Here is a 25,689-nt window from a genome sequence, read left to right as displayed (position 1 = left end):
GTAAGTTTAGAGCATAAACGCCTCCATATCGTACCTACTGCGATCGGGTGAATGCCTCCACCAGGTTTAAGGAGAGGTGTTAATGGTGCGCTGGAAATGTACTCTCCGAGAGATAGTTGGCATTGGCCATCAAGCCACAGGTTTGCTACTCCGGTGATGGACGACAATAACTCATCTGCCACGGTTGCAACAGCGCCACTCGTTGCATCTAGCAAGTGCTGAGCACGGAGACCGTCCCTCCCACATGATGTTCCTTTCGGGAAGCTTTTCAATGCTTTGACCACACAGACTGGACATCAACAATTACCGATGCAGCATTTGGGTTACCAGCAGGGACGACAGGAGGTCGTGAATAAGGGTGTTTCAGTTGCAGTTCATAAAGGGTTTCTGGGGTTGCAGGTGCAACATCCCCAGACGACAAGATACGTATGGCAGCTGTGTAGTGTCCTTCCCCCAATTTCTTCTGGCAAGCTTCTACACTGGTCTTGGCTTTCTTGGTGCGCTGAGGTCTCTTGGTGTTTTGCTTCTGTTGTTGATTCTGACGAGCCAAAGCCAACAGACGCTGGACGATATTGGTACATCCATTAGGTTGTCCCCATTCTACCAGGGATTTGTTGGTGGAAGCAATCTGCATCTTTTTCCGTGTACTGGATCTAGCTTCACTGGCGTTGTTAGGGATGTACAGATTAAGGGTATACACAGGTAGAAACAGTAGTTGAAGTCATGGGAGTAATTCAGTGGGTTTTGCTAGCACCTTGTCCAGTGCCGATTTCGATGCTCTGGAAAAATTCAACCTACACGGGGGAGGAATGCTGGCTGTTGTCGTAATTTGCTTCTGATAAACCAAGTCGAGCAGTTCTAACGAAAGACCGAACGATTCATCAGGAATATCCGTGTTGTTGGACACTGATACGGATTCTACTTCAGCCTGTGGTTTATTGATGCTGTGTATTAGGAAATCTGCATACCTGCCATTGAATGGACCTAATAGTATGTTACCCCCATGAGGACGACATGGGCGCTTCCATGATTGCACTTTCATACAATCACCGCAAAGCCACATCTCCATCAGAGTTAGAAGGTGTTCCCAGGCCTGATAAACACTTAAGTGAGTACCAATTCTTTCTTTGCATACCGTTAAGCTAGTTTGAGAAGGCCAGTGATGATCCTTAATGTGCCGTATAATGGAAGTTTTTGCACAATCCATTGTATCCATCCTGACAATCATCAAAATGCTTGAAAGGGCAGAGAGACATTGAATCGTCCACCTGACTATGACTCTTATCACTGTCAGGTTCATCCTCATATGATGGAAGATCCTGTAAAGACGATGATCGCCTGGTTCTTGGCATTGCAGAGCCAATGAAATTGCAATGACCGTTTTTCCACAGTTAGGGCAAACCCGATAAAAGGGGCCACGAAGGATTTTATTAAAAAGCGAAAATATACACAAATTTACAAGGATTTGGCAGGGAGACGCGAAACAAGTTGCGCCCCAATGCCTTATTATTATTGTTTCCTTCATCTCATGGAAACTCCTTCACTTCAAGGAAACTCCTTGATTTCATGATATTTCCTTAAAATCATGAAAATAATATAAAATTAGGAAAAGTGACATGGGACCGGGCTCATTGGCCGGCCGGCCATGCTTGTCCATAGCCGGTCCCACACTTCATGATTCTTTATTTTATTATTATTTCCTTCATCTTATGAAGTTTCCTCTATTTGAGCAAAAAACCTTGAATTCTTCATATTTTCTCAAAATGTTGCTCAAACACACATAAGAAAATATCAAAATTTCCGATCCCGCACATTTTCATCATTTGATCTAATTTGTTCGCATTAGGTTCAAACTCTTCCAAACAACTTAGAATTTCATAAAATGATCGTCAGTCGGTCCCATGACCAATCAGGGCCGGTTTCATGACCCCTTGGTCGGTACTTCATCTTTTCATAATTTATTAGGTTTTATTACCTAAGGTTCATACGAACATTATTTGAATAAATGATTAAACCAGCATTTGATCATCTTTCCACCAAATGGTCTTCAAGAGACTTTGGTATTTTGCTCACTAGAGCATCTGGGCATTACATGGTCGACTCATCATCCCATGTAGTCGGTCCCTCTTTCACTCCGTGGTTGATTTTCAATAAATCATCAATTTATCGAAATTAGGGTCTTCGAATCCAAGGTTCATAATTTCAGATTCAAACGCTAATAATTTTACGTTGATCCCGTGATCAACATTTTAATTAATTATACTCGGTTCAGTTGCCAGTATTCTAAATTAATATTTTATTTGGTTATGTTACCAATAATTCATCAAATGAGCAATATTTTCTCAGACTAAGGAATACTGGTTCAACTATCAATATTCAACAATCCATCAAATGAGCAACATTCGCTCACCTTAACTATCAACAATTTATTCAACAATTATATCTTTGTCTCAACATACATGTTCAATTCATGAGTTCTAGAACATTTGTAAATCATGTTCAACTCAACAATACAAAGACTCATCGTCTCATAAAGTCAACAACTGACTAAGTCTGCCTTGCAGACTCCATAATCACATGAGACATCAATCGTGTCACATGGGGGATATCAATTAGGGTTTTGGTCTGGCGGTCTACAACATGTGTTCATACACGATGAGAATGTGAGCAAGTCGTGCAAGCAGTTAGAGGAGTTAGCAAAGTAGTGGGTAGAAAATCAACCAAGTCTCTGCACGATGAGCAACTGGTTTTAACACGAATTAAATTTCCCCATTCTTTGAATCGAGCAACTGTCACACTTCATGGGATCAAGGTGTTTACAATTCTTGCAATATAATAAGTCTCTGAATTATGATTGAAAAACAAGACAATCTCTCGTCAACAGATAACAAGAGATTAAGAACTCAACATCTGAGAAATTACTCTCAACAGAGCAAATTCAATCAATCCTAAATTATGTTATTTCTTCACGCAGAATACACAACACACCTACAATCTTCGATCACCATTGATCTCACACATTTCTCAGCTTCTCTCTTACAGATCGACCCATCCTCTCTTGTGATCGAATTGACTCTGGAACGACCATTGTCTTGGTTTAGGATGGAGTCCTACAAATTGATCTCTCGAACTTAAAGCACTCCCTTCTTGCAGTGCATCTATGTGAGGTTAAACATTTCGCTCGGTTTAAGGAGTCTCCCCCGCACGACCGTCTCCCCAATTTTGTAAAAACCAGCAAATCGTTTTTCCCCATCTACAAACGTCAAATTTCTCATGTGCGTAATTGATGAGCTTCCATGACACACACTCTTTCACCTTCGCAACAAACTCGTCACACTCATATTTAAGATCCCATGATTTTGCCTTTTGACGACGAATAAGACGAACTACATCATTATGATCCTACAAAAAGAACATCACACTATTAATACTTAACAAAGGAACTAATGAAATGAAACACATGTCCAAAAAAATATATATAACTAGTTTAGTTTGTTAAGAATACCTTTGTCGCATAAATCTTCGCAGCCCATGAGTGTTTGTAGCCTAACAATGTTTCTCCTTCGTCTTTTGGAGTACCATAAGTTGGGTTCTTAGGTGACAAACACAAATTAGCCCGAGGAATGTGTGAATATCTTGGACCAGGCGGCTTCGGCTTCTTATTCTCTTTAAGAGGAACAATTTCTTGAATTTCTAGTTCTTCATCCTCTTCATCTTCTTCGGAGTCATCCTCTTCCTCTTGTCCTTCTTCTTCTTCAAACTCTTTCTCTCTTTATTCTTCCAACTCTTTCTCTTCTTCTCCTTCTTTGCCTTGTTCTTGTTGTTCTGCCTCTTCCTTTCATCATCTTCTTCTTCCTCTTCATACTCTTCTTCTTCCTCTTCATCCTCTTGATTGCCTTGCTCTTCATCTACTTGCTATTCTTCAAAAACATGATCTATTTTATCCATCACTTCTTCATTGACATCTTGGATTACATTACAAACATTCTCTTGGTTGACTTCCGGTAACGAGTCCCCTCCATGTTTAACATTTTTGGCACTACGGTTTCGAAAATCTAAATGTATTCTACCATGAAGGGTGAGAGTTTTCAAATCCCCATCTAGGTGTGGATTAAATATTTTTCTTTTGTTCCTAATGAACAAAAACCAAAGTATGAGCCAAACAAAATAGAATATTGTGTTATAAAATAAAATAGAACTAAAGAATGAAGTAAACACAACATTTGGGGTCAACTGACAAAAGTTCGGTTAACTGGTATAATTTGCGAGATAACCGAACCAAAAATTTATCTATTACCAGACTAAAGTTCGGTTACCAGTAAAAACTTGCGGGGTAACCGAACTACATATTACCAAAGTTCGGTTACCCAAATTTATTTATCGACAAAACCGAACTTAGTTTTTCCATTGAAACAATGAGTTCGGTTATGAAGGTTTCTTTTTCTAGATCACCGAACTATGTAGTTCGGTTACCAGATATTAGGCTGCTTAACCGAACTGTTCTTATTTCTAGAAGTTCGATTAACAAAATCTAGAGTTTACTAAAATTCTCCTAGCCGAAATGTCTACTGTAACTACCATTTTCAATGGGTTTTGATGATTTATAATCGATTTCTTCAACAAAAAACGAGTTAAAAGGAATGGATATGAAGGAAATTACCCACGAATTTGCATTTGACTCGAATCAGACTTCTTTTTTCTTGTTGGATGCTTGATTTTGTCTCTCAACTTTGCTTCGATTTGTTTATCAATTTGTAATTGATTTGGGAGATTCGCTATATGTGCAAATTCCGGACTCAATCCTGGAATTCTTGAAGTCTGCTTGGAATGCATTGTTTATAAACGATTGATTAATCGACGATGAAATTTTTTCGAATCGACGATTAACGTCGATGTTAACGAAGAAGAGGAAAAGAAGAAGAAGAAGATGAAAGAAGAGGAAGGGTTTAGTTTTTGAAACTGAAATTAATCAGTAGGGTTATTTAGGTTTTAATTACTGAGTTAGATTAGTAGGTTTTAATTAGTGGATTAGATGAGTGGGTTATTAGGATTAGTTATAATCTTAATTAGGATGAGGGCAGATTAGTCCTCTCCTAATCTTTAGGACACCCCTTAAAATGTAGGATGGATGTTCGTATCACTTAGTAGTCCCCCACCTTTTTCGAGTAGCCCCAAAAAATCGTTCTTTAAAAGTGTAACAGTTGGGAGTTGATGGGCTTCAGAAGGGTGTTTTGGTTCGCTAGTATGTCCTCTGGACATCACTGACCTATTTGTAGAATGATTTTTTGGGGACCATGGTTTTTTTGGGGGACCATGGTTCTATTTTTAGTAAGACATTTAGAAGTAAATCTAGGTCACTCCTTATCTAGATATTTATATTAATACCTAAACTACCCTTTTGATTAATTTTGGGTAATGATTAGTAATATTATAAAGAATTATTGAGAGAGTAAAGTTAGAGAAGATGAAGAAGAAAAACATGGAAAATAATTTATTTTTTTTGAGTTCAACCACAACCGGAGGAAGAGCATTTGGGTTATCAGGTATGCTTCAAACTTAGATAATGTTGGTTTAGTTGCTCAAAACTTTCAAAAAAATGAAATTTTTTATGTAGATTTGGGCCAGTTCGGTTATCATATGTCAAGAACATGTAACCAAATACACCTGAAAGTGTAGTTCGGTTACGTTTTCCAAAAACGCAGGTTACCGAACTCGCTCGTTAATGGAGGTTTTGGTCGTTCAGCGTAATGTTCGGTTTGCCCGCAATGTAACCGAACTTTAGGGTCTAGAAGTTCGGTTGCTTTGGAAAAAATAACTAACCGAACTTTACGTGAAAATAAAATTTTACCAACTGTACGTAGTTCGGTTGGTACGCAAAGTTCATACCAACCAACTATCCGGCCGAACTTTACGTTAAAAAAAATTATTCCAAGTGTAAGAAGTTCGGTTGGATCGCAAACTTTTATCCCAAATCTCTAACCGAACTCACCGATAAAAAAAAACACCAAGGTTACGGTGTTATATTCGGTTACCTGGTATAAAATGGTAGGTAACCGAACTTTGAACTTAACAATTTATATGTGTACATCTTGTGTGTTCGGTTACATATCAAACTGCTCTACCAACCGAACTTAAAGTTCGTGATATCCTTATTTTGCGAAGGAACCGAACTTATGGACTTGTGTTGTTCTAATATAAGGAGTTCGGTTACAAGTATTTTTCGCGAATCAACCGAACTCCGAGTTCGGTTAAGAAAAAATTAATTCGTGATAACTAAACTTTTTGCGACTAAACCGAACGTTTTGCGACGTAACCGAACTAAAAGTTCGGCTGAGACTTGTTTTTTTGCGATGTAACCGAACTTTTCTCTGAAAAAAACCTCCATTAAACCTCTTTGCAACTTCCATTTTCAACTCATTTTGATGATTACTTTTCATTTACTCCACCAAAAACGAATGACAAGTAATGAGTTTGTGAGAATATCTTTGTTAATGTTTTAAATTAAGCTACATATATAGAGGTGGTGGTTGTTGGTGGTGGTGGTAATCGGAGGTGGTGGTGGTAATCGGTGGTTGGTGGTGGTGATAATCGGAGGTGGTGGTGGTGGTGGTAATCGGCGGCGGTGGTTGGTGGTGGTGGTGGTAATCGGTGGTTGGTGGTGGTGATAATCGTAGGTGGTGGTGGTGGTAATCGGTGGCTGTGGTAATCGGCGGTGGTGGTGGGAGGAGGAGGTAATTATATATATAGAGGTGGTTATTAGGTTGGTTTTAAATTAAATTAGGTTAAGGATAGGTTAGTCATTTCAACACCTTAGAACACCCCATATCACTATAAAAAATGTGGCCTAATAAAATCATGGTCCCTCAAAAAAAAAAAAACATGGTCCTTAAAAAAAATCATTCTATTTGTAATTTATGCAACTGAGGTGGAAGACCACCTATACGATTAGCAAACAACACATAATGTAGGTCATTTTTACAGAAAAAAATGGTTGCAACAAGTTTAGTAAATTTGGATGAGATACTTTGACCTTTCGTCTTCCTTTCTAGGGTTCCAAAAAAATCCACTCTCTGGATCAAAGAAATCCCCTAAAATAATCCAACTTCTTCTTTCATCATTAGATTCATTACCATTCTAATATCGAGATCAAAGAATTCCCCGAACCCATCAAAGATCAAGTTAGTGGAGTTATTTGAATGGTTTATATTGAAATCAAAAGATTAAATCATTGAAATCATGTAAGTACACGGTGAAATCATTACAAAGTGCTAATGTATTTGTAGTGCTTGGTTTAGTTAGTCACTGTACACGGTGATTGAAATCATAATCATGTATTTAGTGATCTTTGTTTGAAATTGTGTAATCTTAATTGATTATTTTGTTTTTTTTTTTTTTCAAAATTGGGTTCTTAACAGAAGTGGTTTTCATGGGAATTGATTTCTAATAATGTGTTTTTCATTAATTTATTAGTTTACTTCCCGTGTAGTTCATTGAATTTATGCATGTCTAGTTGTGTTCATTGAATTCTTTCCTTTTAGAAACAATCAAAGATTTCTTTTGGTGGTTCGAAGCAACCAGTTGATCCAACTTGGGAACACTGTAAGGTAGTAAACGCTGGTAATAAGAATGTATTAACACCATATTTTGTATAGTGAAACATAGATTCTATACCACTTTGAGTCTGTGACACTTAAATTGATGGATGTTATTTGTTCCTAAGTGTATATTTATATATACTGTATGTAATTTTTTTCTCAATTCATATAAAAAATTGACTGTGAATCTTTGATTCGCGATTCACTATACGATTCGTTTCATAAAGTATTTGCTTTTGTTTTTCAGGGCTGGAGATGTATTTGGGAGGAGAGGAAATCGACAGCTTAAACAACTCTGGGGACTTCGTGGATTATTGGAACGATTATCTGTTGCACTCATCGTTCTTTTGATCTGTTGCATCTCTCTTTTCACTACTTTCAAGAGTACCAGTAATCGCTCTGGAATTTGCTCCGGTGTAAGTTCTCTATCTCACTCTTTTGCTCATTTCTGTTTCAGTTTGCATTCATAGACAGGAATCAAGTTAAGCCCTAGATATTTAGCAGAAAATATTTTTCGATATTTTATACTCCGAAGTAAGATTCCTATATTTGATCAGATTTAGGAAGAAATTATCATTATGAATCAAATTGTTGTTGTATTGGACACAATTTTAATGATTTGAAATATAGGGAATGATGATGATGATATGAATGGCAACCTATTTTCGTTTTCTTTTTCTAATGACTCCAACACTAGATTAGAGGAGCTCACTGGAAAATGTTATGACTACTTAGTAGTATAGAAGTTATACCAAACAGTAAATGGACATGCCACATTCCATTTTTGCATAAACCTATCCTGTTTGGAGAAAATGCAACGTATCGTTATATGTAATTTGACTAAATACCCTTTTATCCTGTGGTGTGGTGTTCATTAAGAACAGAAATTCAGTGAAGATTATGGGCCACTAAATTGATATAACAATGAAGCTGAATAGAATGACCTAGGTGTTCACCTTGTTAACCACTAAACCTGTCTGCTTATTGAAATAAAAAGTTCATGAACCATACTGTGATCTAGCTAATTACTTTTCATCTGTTTTTCTGTTTGTTGTTCTAAACGAGTTTTGGGCTTGACAAATGTCACCATAATCAGAAACCAATTAGCGTGGATGAACTATGGGAAACTGCTGCATCTGGTGGTTGGAGACCATCATCTGCTCCACGATCTGACTGGCCTCGTATGTTACGTAGTTCCTTTTAACCCCTTTGTAGAATTTTCTGTTCATCGTCTCGTAGGAAAACTGTTAATATGTGTTTTCTTTAGTTATTAACAGGAACATGTTTATAGAGCCCCAATCTCTAAATCGATCTGTTCGTTTTCTTGTGGCAGCCCCTCCAGTTGAGACTAATGGTTATTTGCGTGTCCGTTGCAATGGTGGTTTGAATCAACAAAGAACTGGGGTTTGTGTTTGCCTTTTTTAGGCCTTACAGCTTTTAGAATACTTGTTTTCCTTAATCACTTTAATGTGGATATTTAACATCTTGGAGATATAATCTTCTGAATCAATAGTTTTTTTTTTATGCTCATATCTATATTAGACAATGACTCAACTCGGCATGCCATGGCCTGCCATTAGATGGTCAAGGTATATGTACCCAACCATTTACTTGAATGTGGCTCACCTCGGCAGGTCATGACTCATGAGTTGCGACTTACATGGACAGGGCATAACATGTCCAACCATGGTAAGCCCATGGCTCTCTTTCTTAAGCCATTGGCTGGTCAATCATTGCTATTTCCAATGTGTCTCTGCTTTTGTAGAGTTGTGGGACAAATTTGTAAGCAAACACATTGGTCAAAAATGTAAAATGACACGTGAACAGTCAGACATGAATCACATAATATGCATGTGCAAACTAGATAATATGCTGCAATTTATATGCTGTAAATGCGTAAGTGAGTGTTCTATTATATTGGTAAATTTTATAATGATTCATACCCTAGAATGTAAAAATTTGGTGATCGGTTATTTATTCAGTTATAATTGAATGACCGTTTTCTTCGTGCATTTATGTCTGTATCAAATGATTTATTTATTTATATTTTTCATTTTGACATTCTAGATATGTAATGCAGTTCTTGCTGCACGGATTATGGATGCAACACTAGTATTGCCAGAGTTAGATGCAAATGCTTACTGGAATGATAATAGATACCAGATTCCTAACCTGTACTACATTTGTCAGATTAATGTAGTTCGATCTATTTGTTGTCTAATCTGATAGACAATATTAGTATGTTTGATCCATGCGTGATAGCCTATTGGTGCCTTTCTTTTTAATTCCAAGAGTTATTGTTAGAGTGTTCTATGAGTGTGTTTATAGGTAAAACTGGTCTTGAGTTTGTTCAAACGGTAACTAAGAAAATAGCCTGTGTTGTACATCCCAAAGGAAAGCACCGTTTTTCTTTTCTTTTTCATATGTATTGTTCAAAACAGTGTAAAGTGTGGGCCATTCCTTTTCATGTACGAGGTTAGGCTATATGGCAATTGTTATGATGACAATTCATGTGTCTAAAGACAATGTGTTTCAGGACCGAAAAAGAGTATTCTCTTTATCTTCAACCATTTCAGTGTTAATATTGAATACAATTCTAATGACACTTTATTTGCATCCAGTGGTTTCCATGGAATCTACGATGTTGAGCATTTCATCAAATCACTAAGGTATGACGTGCGTATTGTGGAAACCCTTTCTGAAATCAGCAAGCATGGAAAATCCAAGAAGTTGAAAGCACATCAGGTGAGAAATAGATAACATTCAGTGTGACTATCAATGCTTAAAAGTTGTATTTAGCCCTGTCCTCTAGGTTCTAAAATTCTTGCCTGTTTCTGAATTGTCCCTTTCAGATTCGCCCCCCTAGAGATGCTCCTGTTAGTTGGTATAAAACAGTTGCTTTAAAAGCGATGAAGGAACACGGTGCCATTTACCTCACCCCCTTTTCACATCGTTTGGAAGAAGAGATTGACAATGCTGAGTATCAGAGGCTGAGATGCAGAGTTAATTATCACGCCCTTCGGTTTAAGCCTCAAATTATGAAGCTCAGCCAGGCGATAGTCAGCAAACTCCGCTCGCAGGGCCACTTCATGTCAATACATCTTCGGTTTGAGATGGATATGCTTTCATTTGCTGGGTAAGTTTTCGTCTTATTATAATGTTAGTATTCATCTTCATGGAGTGGTTTGGCTCTGTACGTTAGAACGCTCTGTATAATAATTGTGGGTCATAAACATATACGTTAGAACACATGTATATAATAATTGTGGATCAATTGTATAATACTCTTTCATCCATTTTTCTCCAGGACCTCTATGTTTTCGGGACAGTGGAAAGAAGTAATCATCACACTAGACTTCTCCTTTACACTCCATAGATATGATTTTCTAGATAATATAGAATAGCGCTTTGTCTTCCTTGACAAATAGGTTCTTCCTCTTTGTATCAATGAGGCGATGTGCTTAGCTTGAATTGCGCTTATCACCTGGTTTTGCAAAATTAGTCCAATCTTGTGCAATTGATCGTACCACTATACCACTATGTCAATCGAGATATGGAGTCAGTGTGCATTTCTGTTCAACATCCTTAAAATATGAGCTCATTACCAGCATTTGGGTTCTGTTGGAGATATTATTTTATTTTCTTTGAAATTTATTATTATTTTTTGTTTTGATGAATAGATTTTGATTGATGCCAACAACAATTCGTCTTTCTAACCATCTCATATTTGTGCAAAATCGCAGGTGCTTTGATATCTTTACACCTGCAGAACAGAAAATATTAAAGAAATACAGAGAAGAAAATTTTGCACCGAAAGAACTCGTTTACGATGGAAGAAGGGCTATTGGGAAATGTCCGTTAACTCCAGAAGAGGCAAGTCTTTGTAGTCATCCTTACCATGCGATTCTATCAACTAATAATTTTAGTATTGTGCATTCTTCAGCTTCAATAGGTTAGAAGTGTGGATGCAGATAACATGCAAGCCTGAATTTTCCTCTCCTATCGAGCGCTAATACAATTTTTTTTCTTCTTTTTGCCACCTTAATTACGGCATGCAGTCTTGAGCCTCCAGTAGTTATTTTCAAGTTAAATTAGATTACACATCTATTTATCAACCAATATTTCCCAGTCCACTGATATATTCGCTCGCCTCAAATTCGATGGGAGGCTCTCCCATAGGTTGCCACAAGGTCTGTTGTGTGACAAAACTTGGTAAATTTTTATCATACGCCACCAGAGAAAACCTAGTTTAAATTATCACACTTGTTTGATATTGTCATCATCATATAATGTCTTTTCAATGTTGTCTACCTCTCTTATTGAGATTGCCTGAAACTTCAATGTTTGTTTGCTTGTTTTGATAACTGCATTCCAAAGGCGCTTTTTTCTGCAGGTAGGTCTCATCTTACGTGCAATGGGATTTGATAACTCTACTCGCAGTCACCTTGCTGCTGGCGAGTTTTTGACGGGGATAGATTCATGAAGCCATTTAGAGCGCTAGTTCCTCACCTTGCAAACCACAATATATGGGACTCTCAGCAGATGAACTAGCAGAGGGTACTCGTGGGATGTTAGGCTCCGCTGTGGATTACATGGTTTGTCTTCTATCAGACATTTTCTTGCCAACTTACGACGGTCCAAGCAACTTCGCCAACAACGTCATGGGGCATCGATTGTATTACGGATTTCGGACTATCATCCAGCCTGACAGAAAGGCTCTTGCCCCTATTTTTATCAAGAGGGAGAAAGGTCAGACAGCTGATTTCGAAGAATCGGTTAGACAGGTGATGTACAACATACCATTTGGAGGACCCCACAAAAGGATCCCTCCAGAATCATTCTATATAAATTCGTGGCCCGAGCGTTTCTGCCAAATGAACCCGAAAAATACAGTTGAGAATCTAAACAGTAGGCTTCAGAGGGAAGAAGGCATGAGGTCGTCAAATATGACAGATGGTTGAGGATGCAGATTATGATGTGAAATTTGTTGTGGCTGGTATGGTATAATCGGTTGGCAGTGGACTTATGGGAAGGGCAACACACCTCTGCATCGACCACTTTCTGCAGCCCTTTGTACTTTTTAAAATTTAACACAATGATTAGATTAGGTATTGTAGGTCGTAGGTTATACCCAAAGATGTCACCGTCCATTCACAAAAAAAACTCATCAAAACAAAACTATCACAAAAACCACGAATAACCTAAACTCTTTAAACTACCCTTTCATATATCTGAGCCCACAAAAATAATCGCACCTTATTTTTATCACTTTACAACGTAAATTTGATACCATTTCACCTTAAACCTTCTCTTCTCTTCCCTTCCCTCAAAAACCAAAAACTCAGATCTGATGCCAATTTCGATTCTCTCTTCTTATACTTCACAAAATAATTTATGAACTCAATAACCAGATATCTAACCTAAATCGGAACAAATTATTGACCTAAATCAAAACAATTTTATAGACACGATAACCAGAAATCTAATCTAAATCGAAAAAAATTATTGACCTAAATCAAAACGGTGAAGAAACAAGTGAAAGAAAGATGAAAAGATCAAGAAAAAGCTTAAGGAAACAGTCAAAAAATCTTCAACAGGTAAATGGAAACACATAATTTTGTTTCATTGTTCTTCGGTGATTATTTAACGTTGAAATCAACATGTATTAGTGATTTTGCATCAGTGATTTTTGGTTTCACAATTTTGGTTTCATCATTGATTTTGCATAATTGGGTTTCATCTGTTTTGAAATCATTGGTTTTGTAATTAGGTTTCAATTACATCAGTCTGTAATTGGTATTTATCATGGTTTCATAAATATGGATTCATCTTTTTTCCTTTGATTATCCATAATTAGGTTTCCATCTGTTTTCCCAATTGTCTTCACTTGATTAGGCACGATCCCCAATTTAAAATTATGTTGGTATTTTGTACTTGATGTAATCAGATTTGGTTTCACCATTTCCACATATGGTTAACATACGGTAGGAACAAATTTTGTCGGTGTTTTTACTTCATGTTTCTTTAATGTAACCAGATTTGGTTTTACCATTTCGAATTATGGTCTCAATATGCTAGGAACCAATTTCTGTTGGTGTTTTTACTTATTGGTGTCTTTGATCTAACCGGATTTGGTTTCACCATTCCAACTTATGGTATAACATATCCTAGGAACCAATTTTTGTTGGTGCTTTTACTTAATGTTTCTTTGATGTTACCATATTTGGTTTCACCATTTCGACTTATAGTTTACATATGCTAGGAACCAATTTTTGTTGGTATTTTTACTTAATGTTTTTTTGTGGGAAGCAAATTTTGGTTTCATCATTTGTTACTTATGGTTGGAACCAATTCTGTTGGTAGCTTACTTATGGTTTCTTTTTATGAAACTAATTTTGGTTTCATCATTCTTACTTATGGTTTACTAATGTTTGGAACCAGTCTTGTTGATGATTTACTTATAGTTTTTTTTTAATGAAACCAAACTAGGTTTCATTTGTTTACTCTATAGTATATTTGTCGATGAAATCAACCGTAGATGGTGTCAATTTGTATTGAAAATACTATTTTGTTCCAACTAGCGCAGAGAAAAGACGTCAAAAATTGTATAAGTGCTCCTCGATAAAGGAATTGCATTTCGTGCCCAAAAATAATTCAGTTTTAGTTTTAGTTGTAGTTTAAATATTTTTTTTTATACGCGAAAGCCGGACCCAAAAAAAAATAAAAAATTAATTGCAGTTTAAATTAATTGTAAATGTTATCGGCTAATTGTAATGGTGACAAATTACAGTTTATAAAACAGATTTCTGTTTGTAAACTAATTAATAGCATTTTGCTACCTTATATGTTTCCTTCCAAAAATGGTTGAAGAATTCTAACATATCATTTTACATATCAATAAAAAAGATTCCAACATATTATAGATATTAGATATCAATCAAAAGGATTCAAATATATAGCATGAAACCAAAAATTAGTAGTAAAAAAATGATGACTTGGTGATTTTCTATTCACGACCATACATCTTGTTGTTGTACGTCTAATTTCTTGTTTTCGGACGTAGAGTTCGTCGCCAGTTGAATAAGTTTGTCCATTCCATGCGATGTACACACATTTGTTCCATAGGCTTCACTTGATTTCATTAACCATGCTGGCTATAGGCTTCTCTCTCTTCCTTTCCAGATCCAACCATTGAAAACTCTCAGCGGTATTCGAACACAACTCACCACATCAATGACCACCTACCCGCAACACCACCACTCAAAAAATTTTTTTTGCTAAGTCCAATAGTTTATTTAAGCAAAAAAACGTAATTATAAGAATAAAAAATACCTTGTCACCTACAACATTGGTTTCAAGGACAAAAACCAGGCAAAAATCCAACACAACTTCAACATTGAAACCAAGCACGCCAACTATTAAGTCAGACTGAATAAACCAGGAAAAATAAGTTAAAGCCAAATTTGGTTTCAACATAAACTTACAATTTCACCATTAAAATTTTGGTTTCACAATAAAAAAATAAGCAAAAATCAGACGAAACCAAAATTGGTTTCAGCATAAACTTACTATTTCACCATTAAAACTTTGGTTTCACGATAAAAAATTAGCGAAAATAAGATGAAACCATATTTGGTTTCAATATAAACTTACTACTTTCACCAACAAAAACATTGATTTCCAAACGTTATTTAATTTTTTAAAATTTGTTGAAACCAAATTTGGTTTCATCATTTTTCTGTCATTTCACCGATCCACAGACATTGATTTCGAGAATGATGATGAATCATCATTTTCTGATGATAATTTCGCCGATGACGATGAATTATCATTTTCTGATAATGATACATCAGAAGAAGGTTTCGGTAGTAGTTGTATAGGATAGAAGGAGGATTCATAGGTGAATTTGGTGTCGGATCTAGAGATGTCGGTAGTGGATGTAGATGATAGAAAGAGAAGGCGGAGGTGCTGTTGGTGGTGGATCTGGACACGTAGTGGTGGGAGGGAAGGAGGCAGTTGTGGAGAAAAAGAGAAGGAGGTGTTGATGATGTTGGTGGAGGAGGCAAATGAGCAATTGGTGGCAGATCTATCTCTTTTCGCTGGTTCGGCGGTGGCAGAGGTGTTGTTGGTGACGGATTCAAACATAAAAAATAGAAGAAAAATGGAGGTATTGGTCTTGTTAGTGGAGGAGACAGAGGTGTTGTTGATGTTGGATCCTCCTCTTCTCTTTGGTTTGGTGGTGGCAGATAAAGCTATTGTTGCTGGTGGTGATGGCCGTGGTAAAGGCCATGGAAGAAAGGAGAAAATGGAAAGGAAAGAAAAAAAAGAGGAAAGGAGAAATAAGCATTTTGTATATGGGGAGGGTAATTGTGGTATTAACATAAAGTTGAAGTGACCTAATTTAAACATTTTTAAAGATTTGAGGTTTCAGTATCAATTTTAATGGAGTTTTAATGGATCCCAACTTATGATTGGAGTTTTTGTCTTATAAGTATGGTCATCTTGGTATTTTCTCACTTGTTACAATTTTTTTTTTATTTAGAAAAAAATATAGTAAGGAAATTTTATTGGAAAACAATAATAAGAAGAAGCGAAGGAAGGAAATATAAACACTTACAAAACCTGGTGATGCAGGAGCATTTTATGATTAGTTAAGAATGTTTTCTATAAGGATGTTTTAATAGTTTCTTTCTATAGGCAGGGCGTTAATGTCCTTAAATTTTATATTTCTTTTTGTAGGGGTTATCTTTTTAGTATAAATAGGTTATTAGGTTTTCTTTAGGAGGCATACTTTATTATTGATTTAAGAAAATAATCGTTAGATTATCAATGAGTAATTTGGCTTCTATCCCTAGACTCAATTTATCAACGTCTTGTTGATTTCCTATTGTTCTATTGTTCTATTTTCTGTTTCCTAATATTTTATGTCCGTGTGTTACTAGCCATTCTCCATTAATTGAATTCAGATCCAAAATCGATCCTACAAAATTCTTTATTTGGCGCTAGACACAAAACCTCACAAACCCTAGCTAGCTATAATGGAAGGAAGAGTTAGAAATCGTGGTGGAAGAGGTACTCAAACTTATCAAACAGAACTTAAATAGATTAGAGTTATAGTTGACAGCATGTTCCTATGGTTGAGAAACGTACACGTACGGAAGCCCTTACGGATATCTCCGAAGGCAACCGTGGACCTGTTGAATTATCGGAAGATAGTCAAGAGGATAGTGATCATGAACATGACCCTTTAGATCTATCGGAAAGAGATTTTGAAGATGATGTACATGAGTTGTTCAATGGAACTTTGTTTTATGAACAACTAGATCATGCGGCAATGTTATTCTCATTCAATGAGAATGACGAATAATAAGTCTTCGTGGATTGGAGTTCACCACCAGCTTACGATACTTTTTCGGGAGCTGAAGATGAGGTTTTCTTTCAACCAGATCATATTGATTCTCTTGCAGAAGAAAAAACAAGCATTGTAAGTATTCCCGTATACCCATATCATTCTGGTTATAAGTATCTTAATGCAAGGTCAGGCTTTTACAAGTACAACGAAGAGATTATTCTTAAAGGAACTTGTAGCGACAATTGTACCGGTAAAATTCGTGGTCGAATTTTCTCTAACAATGGGAGAAGTATTATGAAGAAAGATTTACCAAACTTAGTAAGTATTCCAGTACTACGTTATGATAATTCTATTCATGAAACTCAAGATTTGTGCATGGCAGAAAGTATTAGTTTGAGTTGTGACTTGGATAAGAAGAGAGAGTTTTGTCACGAAGAAACTGGCTAGTAATACACAGGCATAAACTACTAGGAAACAGAAAATAGAACAATAGGAAATCAACAAGACGTTGATAAATTGAGTCTAGGGATATAAGCCAAATTACTTATTGAAAATAGAAGAATACAGTGACTGAAGATTCTCCAGAAAACCTTAGAACGTACATGCGTTACTTAAGAGAGCGTGTAAAGACTTGCGATCAGTTTGTGCTGCAAGGTGAGATTCCCAGTTGCGCTATTGCTAAGGAATTACGCGAGGGCTACTTATAGATATCATCCACCACATGGCATATCTTTGGACAAGCAAACTGTGGAGGAAAGAGAAGCTTATGCTCGTGACATAAGACATATCCATCACAAGGTATGTGCAACTATACAAGATGAAAACAGTGGTGGGGGAAGTGCTTTCAATTGCTGGTAGAGATCTGACCATTAATCGAGTAGAAGTACTGAATATACCTCACTTTCAGCAAGAAGTGAGAGCAAACACTAGAAATATTAATAGGAATTACACAGGAGAAGCAAATGCTAATAGGAAGTACAAAGGATCACAAGGAAAATCAGGGAGAACTTTGAAGACTAGCGCGGACCAGAAATTAGCATGTTCTGAATATCAAGATGCAGTAGTGGAGTTAATGATTGTCTCTGGGATTAACATTGACAGTTCGGGTTTCGTGTTTGATCGTGGAAATCAGCAAAGAACTCATATGGTACACTGAAATTGAACAACAATAATTGTTTACTGTGCTTTAGGATCTCCAAAACAATGTGTTTCATTTTCGATTGTGGAAGGCAGAAAAGACATCAAAGATATATCAAGAATTTATAAAGCATCTCATCGGAGTTGAGATTTCTTTCCACCTGGGGTGGTTGATGCATGAGCATTTTATGATTAGTTAAGAATGTTTTCTATTAGGACGTTTTAATAGTTTCTTTCTATAGGCAGTGCGTTGATGTTCTTAAAATCTTAGGTTTCTTTCTGTATGGGTTATCTTTTTAGTATAAATAGGCTATTAGGTTTTCTTTAGGAGGCATCCTTTATTATTGATTTAAGAAAATAATTGTTAGATTATCAATGAGTAATTTTCCTTCTAGTCATAGACTCAATTTATCAATGTCTTGTTGATTTCCTATTGTTTTATTCTTCTATTTTCTGTTTCCTAGTAGTTTTATGCCCGTGTATTACTAGCCAGTCTTTATTACTTGGACCCAACGGTTCAAGCCTATCCCAAACAACAAACCAACTATCTGTTGCTTCCTTCTTTCCTTAAAAATCCTAACTTTTACAGTGATCATTCTAAACCAGTGCACTACTGATCCCCATTGGTGATATCTATGATGATCTATTTTTATCTAAACAGATTGTCCATACAATGGTAAAGGGAAGCATCATCCATAACTTTATAGTGATTGGAATAGATCTACTAGATGTCGTTCTTTGTATGTAGTGTGACAGTTAGAGTTGTTACTACAAGGTAGTTAGATTAGTTGCTACAAAGTCTGTTGTTAGTAATTCAATTGTGTGCCCAATCGAGTGTTGATTGGAGGAATAGGATTGCAACACGTGCGTTGCATCCATTGAGTCTTATCTAGGGTTATTGATTGGTACTTAATCCTGTTAGAGAAAATCTTCTTTAGCTATCTGAAATATAATGAAGTTTTACTTCTTTTGTTGCGCGACTAAGCACAGATTTAGGCCTGAGTCTCGATTCTATGAGGTGATTCATTACCAGTTTATCCAAATTCCATCCATCTGTTTGTCTAATTGTTGTAACTATACAACAATTGGCATCAGAGCCGTTTCATTCCGCTCAAATCGATTCAACATTTTTTTTCATCATGACCTTAAAGGATGTCGAAACATATGTGGAGAAACTCAGGGGATCTTACGATAAACTTACTACAGAGATGACAGACGTCCATGGAGCAATTGACACATTAAACAAGAAGTTTGACACTCTGCTGAAGTTTTTAGAGAAACCCCAACACACTCCTAAGAAACCGAGTGGATCTCAATCTGTGACTAATGATAACCATTCTTTCATTCTTAAACTACCACCGTTCTATCATTCTCCCCAATACAGAGTTCCAAAGCTGGATTTCCCAAGATTCGATGGTGACAATCCTAAGGGATGGATTCAGAAGAGTGAAAGGTATTTTCAAATCAACGATATTGAAGACCATCTGAAGGTAAATATTGCTGCTATTTACTTGGAAGGTAAGACCGAAAAATGGTTTTTAAATTTTCAAGTCAATAGAAATCGCATTACATGGTCAGATCTAGGTACACATTTAATTGCCAGATTTGAAAATCCAGTTAAGGAAAATTTTGTGGGTAGCTTCAATAAACAGATTTAAATCTCAACAGTTGATGATTATTATGAAGAGTTTGAATCTTTAAAAGCCTTAATATTAAAAATGAATCCATTTATTACTGAGGCTTATTTTGTTATGAGTTTTCTTAGTGGCCTTAAGGAAGAAATTGGTAAATCTATGTCCATGTTTCAACCTGGGACTCTTACTAAAGCTTTCTCACTAGCTAGGCTTCAAGAACAGAAGGTCAATCTTGCAGATGCAGCTACAAAACCATTCACTAGATCCTTCAATACCTCATTTACTTCTAACAGACAATATTCTTCACCATAATTTCCCCCTAAGCTCATTCTCACTTCACCTAAGTCCACCTCTCAAACACCAAAGTCTTTTTTCACCCCTTAATACAAACCTACCACTGCAAGCCCTACAATTAAAAGACTCACTCCAGAGGAAATACAGAAAAGAAGGGATCAAGGACTTTGTTACAATTGTGATGTTGTTTATAAGCCAGGCCACATTTACAAAGGCAAACATAAGATATTCATGTTACAAATGGAACCTTCTGATTCACAGGAGACAGAAGAAAAAGAAGAAGCTTTTGAAGAGGCTGTGGAATCACCAGTGCGACATGGAAATTTCTCTACATGCTCTCACGAGCACTGCTACAGGGGACACAATAAGAATTCCTGGCATTCTCAATAAACACAAGGTCTCCATCTTAATTGATTCAGGTATCACAACTAGCTTTTGATAAACACATTTTTGTGTCTAATTTGTCCTCAATGTCTCTATTGTTGGAACTCTATTTTTGTACTAATATTGTGTTTTTATGTATTTTTAGGAAATAAACATTTTTGGAAAATTCGGCTCGAAAAGTTGATTTTGTCACCCGGAGGACAAGTGTTATTCGGACTCTCGCTTTTGGATAAGGGGTAATATAATTACTAAGGGGCACCCCCAGGTCACCCCAAGGCAGCTGCTATTCACACCCCAGTTCTGGTTAGAGGGAGGACATCTTCTTCCCAAATTCAAAAACCAAAAATTGGCGGGAAAAAAATATATCAACTGGCAGATGTTTGTTGGAATTTTTGAACGTGTTATAGGGCGATTCAATGGCTGATTTTTGGTAGGAAGTTGTGTTATGTCCTATAAAACACGTTTTGGGCTTTTGGTTCGATCAAATTTGGCCATAATTAGCTGGACAATTCACGGAAGCAAAACAGGGAAACACGGGTTGGACACGGGATTGGAGAAGATTTGAGCATGTTATTCTCATGCATGAGGGCTCTAGCATCGTTGTGGGTCGTGTTTAAACACTTCTAGAGTGACCAGGATGTAAATCTATGCGTACCAAAGCAAGAATGGAAAGAAAATATTCCCAAGAATATTTTTCTTTACTGCCGAGTTAAAGAGAATTATATGGAGTGAATGAGTGAGATTCGATGGGTGTGTTGGCTATAAATATGTTGCTATGGTTGTCTAGAAGGTCTGTGGAGAGTTGGGAGAAGAGAGGAGAGCCACAGAAGCAGAAATCAAGAGTTGATCAAACTCTGTTTCTGCTGCTGCTGATGATGAAGAACACCAAGAACGCGAAGAACAGACTCGAAGCAGCAGTCGTTTATCAACAGTGAAAGAGACTCACAGATGTGGGTCGTAGATGTGGGTCTTAGAGATTCAGTAACAATAGCACCTCTTCTGTGTCGTTCGATTTGGACGCCTTTTGTGGGTCGCAGAATCCTGTTTAATACTATTTACTTATCTTTCTCTTCATTGTAAAACACTTTTGAGCATCAATGAAATTCTTTGAGAGGTTTTCCAACATGATGAGCTAAACCCAACACTGGGACGACGGAGGAGGCCGTGTTTCATCCATGTGGTAATTTAAATTAATTCTTTATTTACTTTTTGCACCAATTTTAATTGAAATAAGATTTTAAATTAATTACTTGTGATTTCATTTGATGGAGTATGCTTAGTCCTAGGGATTTTTGATATGCCATGCTTAAGAAATACAAGTAATATTTTATAAAATCTATCTTGGCAATAAACTAGAGTTAATATTTGTTTTGTTTTGAACTATAATCGCCTAGAATTAAATTCTGAACCACTTGAAAATGAAAAATGGCCGAATCTTTAGTCCCAGTAACTCTCTACCAATTTGTCAATATTTGTATATATATTTTTAAATCTAAAAATCCTTCACCTTCACAAGTCTTAGAGTTCGAACCTTCATTACTACAACCCACATTAAATCTTTAATCATTTTGGCGCCGCCGACGCGGATTTGTGCTTAGGTAGAATTTTTTTTTTTTAGGTTTATTATTTTTTTTAGAATTGTTTGTTCCTTTTTACGTTTCTTTTTGTCTTTATTTTGCAGGTTCAAAGTGAAAACTTAGGACTTGGAGAGGAAAAAGCTTAAAGCGAAAAGAGAAGAAAAAAAAATGGACAATTTTAGGATTTAATTTTTAATTTTTAATTTTTTTAGAGTGTGTGAGGAAAACTGTAATTTTTTTTTTTATTTATTTTGGACTCTGGACTTTAAACAATTGGACTTTATTTTTTTAACCCTACGGAAGGGTATTATTATTAAAAAAAAAAATTATTATATAAACTGTGTGCAGGGAAGGACGACGATTACTATATCGTCTCGGCCCCTCGGGTTCGCACACGGCATAGGAGTCGTGGCCCGAGTCGACGACAACGGTTCATCGCCCGTCTGGTACGGGAGGTAAGTCCAATCGAAACACCCGCGAATCTCCTGCAAGCGGGTTACTGTCTGCCTTAAGGTGATAATTGTTTGAGGACGAACCGGACTATCTTTATTTTCCTAGTAAAGGGCAAGGCCTGGCCTAAACAAGATAAGGGTTCGGATTTCATCACCGTTCTCTTCTTGCCCGCCTTAAGAAAACGAAACCCAACGCGAACCTAAGCTTTAAAATTTGGAATAGAACGAGACCGATAGGGTAACGAGCTTAATAGGAAACTCGTTCGAAAAATATTGGTTGCTCTTTAAGCACACTCCAAAGTTCATGATGGTTTCTGTGAGTTGAATGCGTGACTGCGCCGCCTTGTGATAGCGGTGAGGCCTTGGGTATCAAAGCTCCACTGAGCTTCCCTCGCCTCAATTCAACTTACTTTGACTCGGATTGATTCCAGAGGGGTTTGCTCAAATTGCAACGAATTCCCTTTCGAAAGATAGAAGCTGGTCTAGAAACAATCTAAGTGGAGCCATCATGCATTTTGTTTGCTAGAAATATTTAGGTTTGTTTTGGTGGAGTCGAGTCGTCCTTGTTTATGGTTGTGTAGAATTCCCTTGCAATTAAGAATGTCGAACTGGTATGATAGAAGCCAATACAATGAGTATCGACCTGAATTTGAATATGGACATCATCAGTTTTATGACCATGGTGGGAATAGTAGTTGGGAACGCCAACCTTTTCAAGGTTATGGTTTATACCATAGTGAGCCCAATTACTATCCACACACGAATTGGTCTTACGAGCAAGAAAATCAGGAATATTATAGTACTAGTCATGCGTTTTTGGAAAATTACTTAAAAACTAGTCCTGATTATGACATTTCTAAACCTGTTCAATCTCTAGAAGAAACCTACCAACAAATTCGAAGGGAGTATGAACGTGAAGTTAGTTCAAGAGAAGAGAGTACACAACGGTCTAAGATATTCAATGAGACTTGTGAACATATAAGTGTTACGCTCAGTGAAATTCAAGCACGTTTAGAGGCAGAAAATGAACAGTTATCTAATGCTGCTCGAAATAATCTAAATTTCCAAAATAGTGTTTCCAATTCTACCCTTGATATCAATAGTGAATATTTGCCCAATCTAGAGGACGAGGTTAGAATAAAAGACACTACTTATTTAGATAAGGTTCAATCATCTTTGTACTATTATGATGATGAGGATAGTAGTAATGAAGAATCTGAAATATGTAGGCATAGTGATCAGGAATCTATTAATCCAATTGAGCTTTATAATGATTATTATTTCTAGTTCAAATCCAAATAATTTTTATGATTATTCACCTATTCAAAAGGACGAGGATTTGATTAGGGATACCACCGTTTTAGACGATGTAGTTTTTCCTTTTGATTACGAAGCCGATAGTGGTTTAGAGGAACGGGTTCATTTCGAAAATACTGTTTTAGAGTCTAGCGACTTAGAAACAATAGTCTTGGAAGAAGAAGATAGACCCGTAGAGATGAGTGAAGATGCACTACCTGATAATAACTTAGAAGAATCTCTTGAATATTTTAAGGACTCTGAAGATACAGAAATTCAAGAAATAATTAAAGGTCTATCTAGAGACACTGAAAACTCTAAGTTTGGGGGTGATTATCACTTCCCTAGTGCCTTACCTTTAACTCTCAGAAAGTCCCCACACTTAGGACTTGATATCTGTGCCTCGACCATTTTACAAGATTACCTTCATACTCGTTTTCCCGAGCCTAATGATGTCCAGAAAGAAGCTCAGTTGTTAGAAACCCATCCTCTGGTTGATGTGGTTAGCCCAGGCTATGATCCCCAGATTGACTTTGTTTTCCCACCAAATAGTTTTCTTCCAACTGTGGGAACGTTTATGTTCCAAATGTGTCGAATATTAAGTTGTGAGACTAAACCAAAATGCTTTAGGAAATTAGAATCGACACATTTGCTTAAGAATGACCACTACTCTCATTGTGGTCAATTATGTAAGTCAAATCTTATTGACTTGGAGGATCCTCAATTATTTAGGTTATTATTGTGCGCTTCTAAGATCATATTTGAGTTTTTCCAGACTCTAGGACCTAATGATTCGGATCCCACCTATGAAGAAACGCAGCCAATGAAAATTTTCTATTTAGACCCTTTCATAGAACCTGAACCTGAACCACAATTAGATATAAATTTCTTAATCAGGAAACTAAGTAAGGGCATGCTAGTCTTGTTCATTTCGTTGGTTCACTGCAGTTTCCTTTTGTCAGCTCTTTTTGGTTTTAAAGACCCACAGTTATTCCGGCTACTGTTATATGGTTCGAGTTGACTAAACCTTTCCTACGTCTGGCTGAAGACTTTAAACTTAGCACTTCTTGGGAGGTAACCCAATAGTCTCATGCAACACGGTAATATCCTTTCTTAACTCTTTTTGCTTCAAATGGTAACAGTTTCTCCTTGCTCATGCTTTTAGTTTCATCTTTAGAACATTGAGGACAATGTTAGATTTAATTTTGGGGGTATGGGAGAAACTTTTTAGTTGCATAATAAATAAACTCCAGAGCCTATAAATTTACGCCTATTAAGGATAGCACTAACCAATCTAAGTGGATGGAAACATTTTTGTTTTAGGAGTTGAGGAACCAATCTGACTAGATGGAAACATCTATAGAGTCTATTCATAAAAGCACAGAGCTCAGGTGTTAGAAATAACATGATAGTTTCGCCATATCTTGTCGAGTCCTTTTCACTTTCTATTTTTAGTTTTCTTTTGTTTCAAGTGATTTGGTGGGGCACACGATTCAAGTTGTTACCTTTGCTAGGGTGAAATAGAGTGACTGAGTTACCTTTTCCAAAAAAAAAAAAAAAAAAAAAAAAAAAAAAAGACCGGACCAGTTAGACCAATCGGAGTAAGTATTAACACTTGGATAGCAATATGCGTGTGTTCTCCCTGTTTCCGTCGCCTAAGCAAGCGTGGAATGCAGGACCCGTGGGAACTATCGTGTAATCTGCTGACAAGAAGCATGCGCTTGGATCAAAAAGATCTATTCATGCCGTTAAGTTAAAAAAAAAAAAATAGTTATTGTTATGTGTAGTCAACTGCTGGTTCCCTTGTATTTGCCAGTTTGTTGACCTAGATTTAAGTTATTGACCACTGGTTCCCTTGTATATGCCAGTGTGTTAATATTAGTCAGACCGGTATCTCAGTCATTTAGTTTAGGTTCATCTTGGCAGAGGCCTTCAGACAGATATGGGAAACACCGTTCACTTTTCAAC

At 36.6% G+C, this 25,689-nt stretch overlaps 1 pseudogene; it reads left to right on the top strand.

Moving 5' to 3' along the window:
• Positions 1 to 6,926: 6,926 nt before the first annotated feature.
• On the top strand, positions 6,927 to 14,156 carry LOC113289709 (annotated as a pseudogene).
• The last annotated feature ends 11,533 nt before the right edge of the window (positions 14,157 to 25,689 follow it).

This window comes from Papaver somniferum, chromosome 6, assembly GCF_003573695.1.
Source record: "Papaver somniferum cultivar HN1 chromosome 6, ASM357369v1, whole genome shotgun sequence".
Taxonomy (NCBI): Eukaryota; Viridiplantae; Streptophyta; class Magnoliopsida; order Ranunculales; family Papaveraceae; genus Papaver; species Papaver somniferum.
The sequence above is the reverse complement of the archived record's forward strand: the minus strand, read 5'-3'. Positions and strand labels throughout refer to the sequence as shown.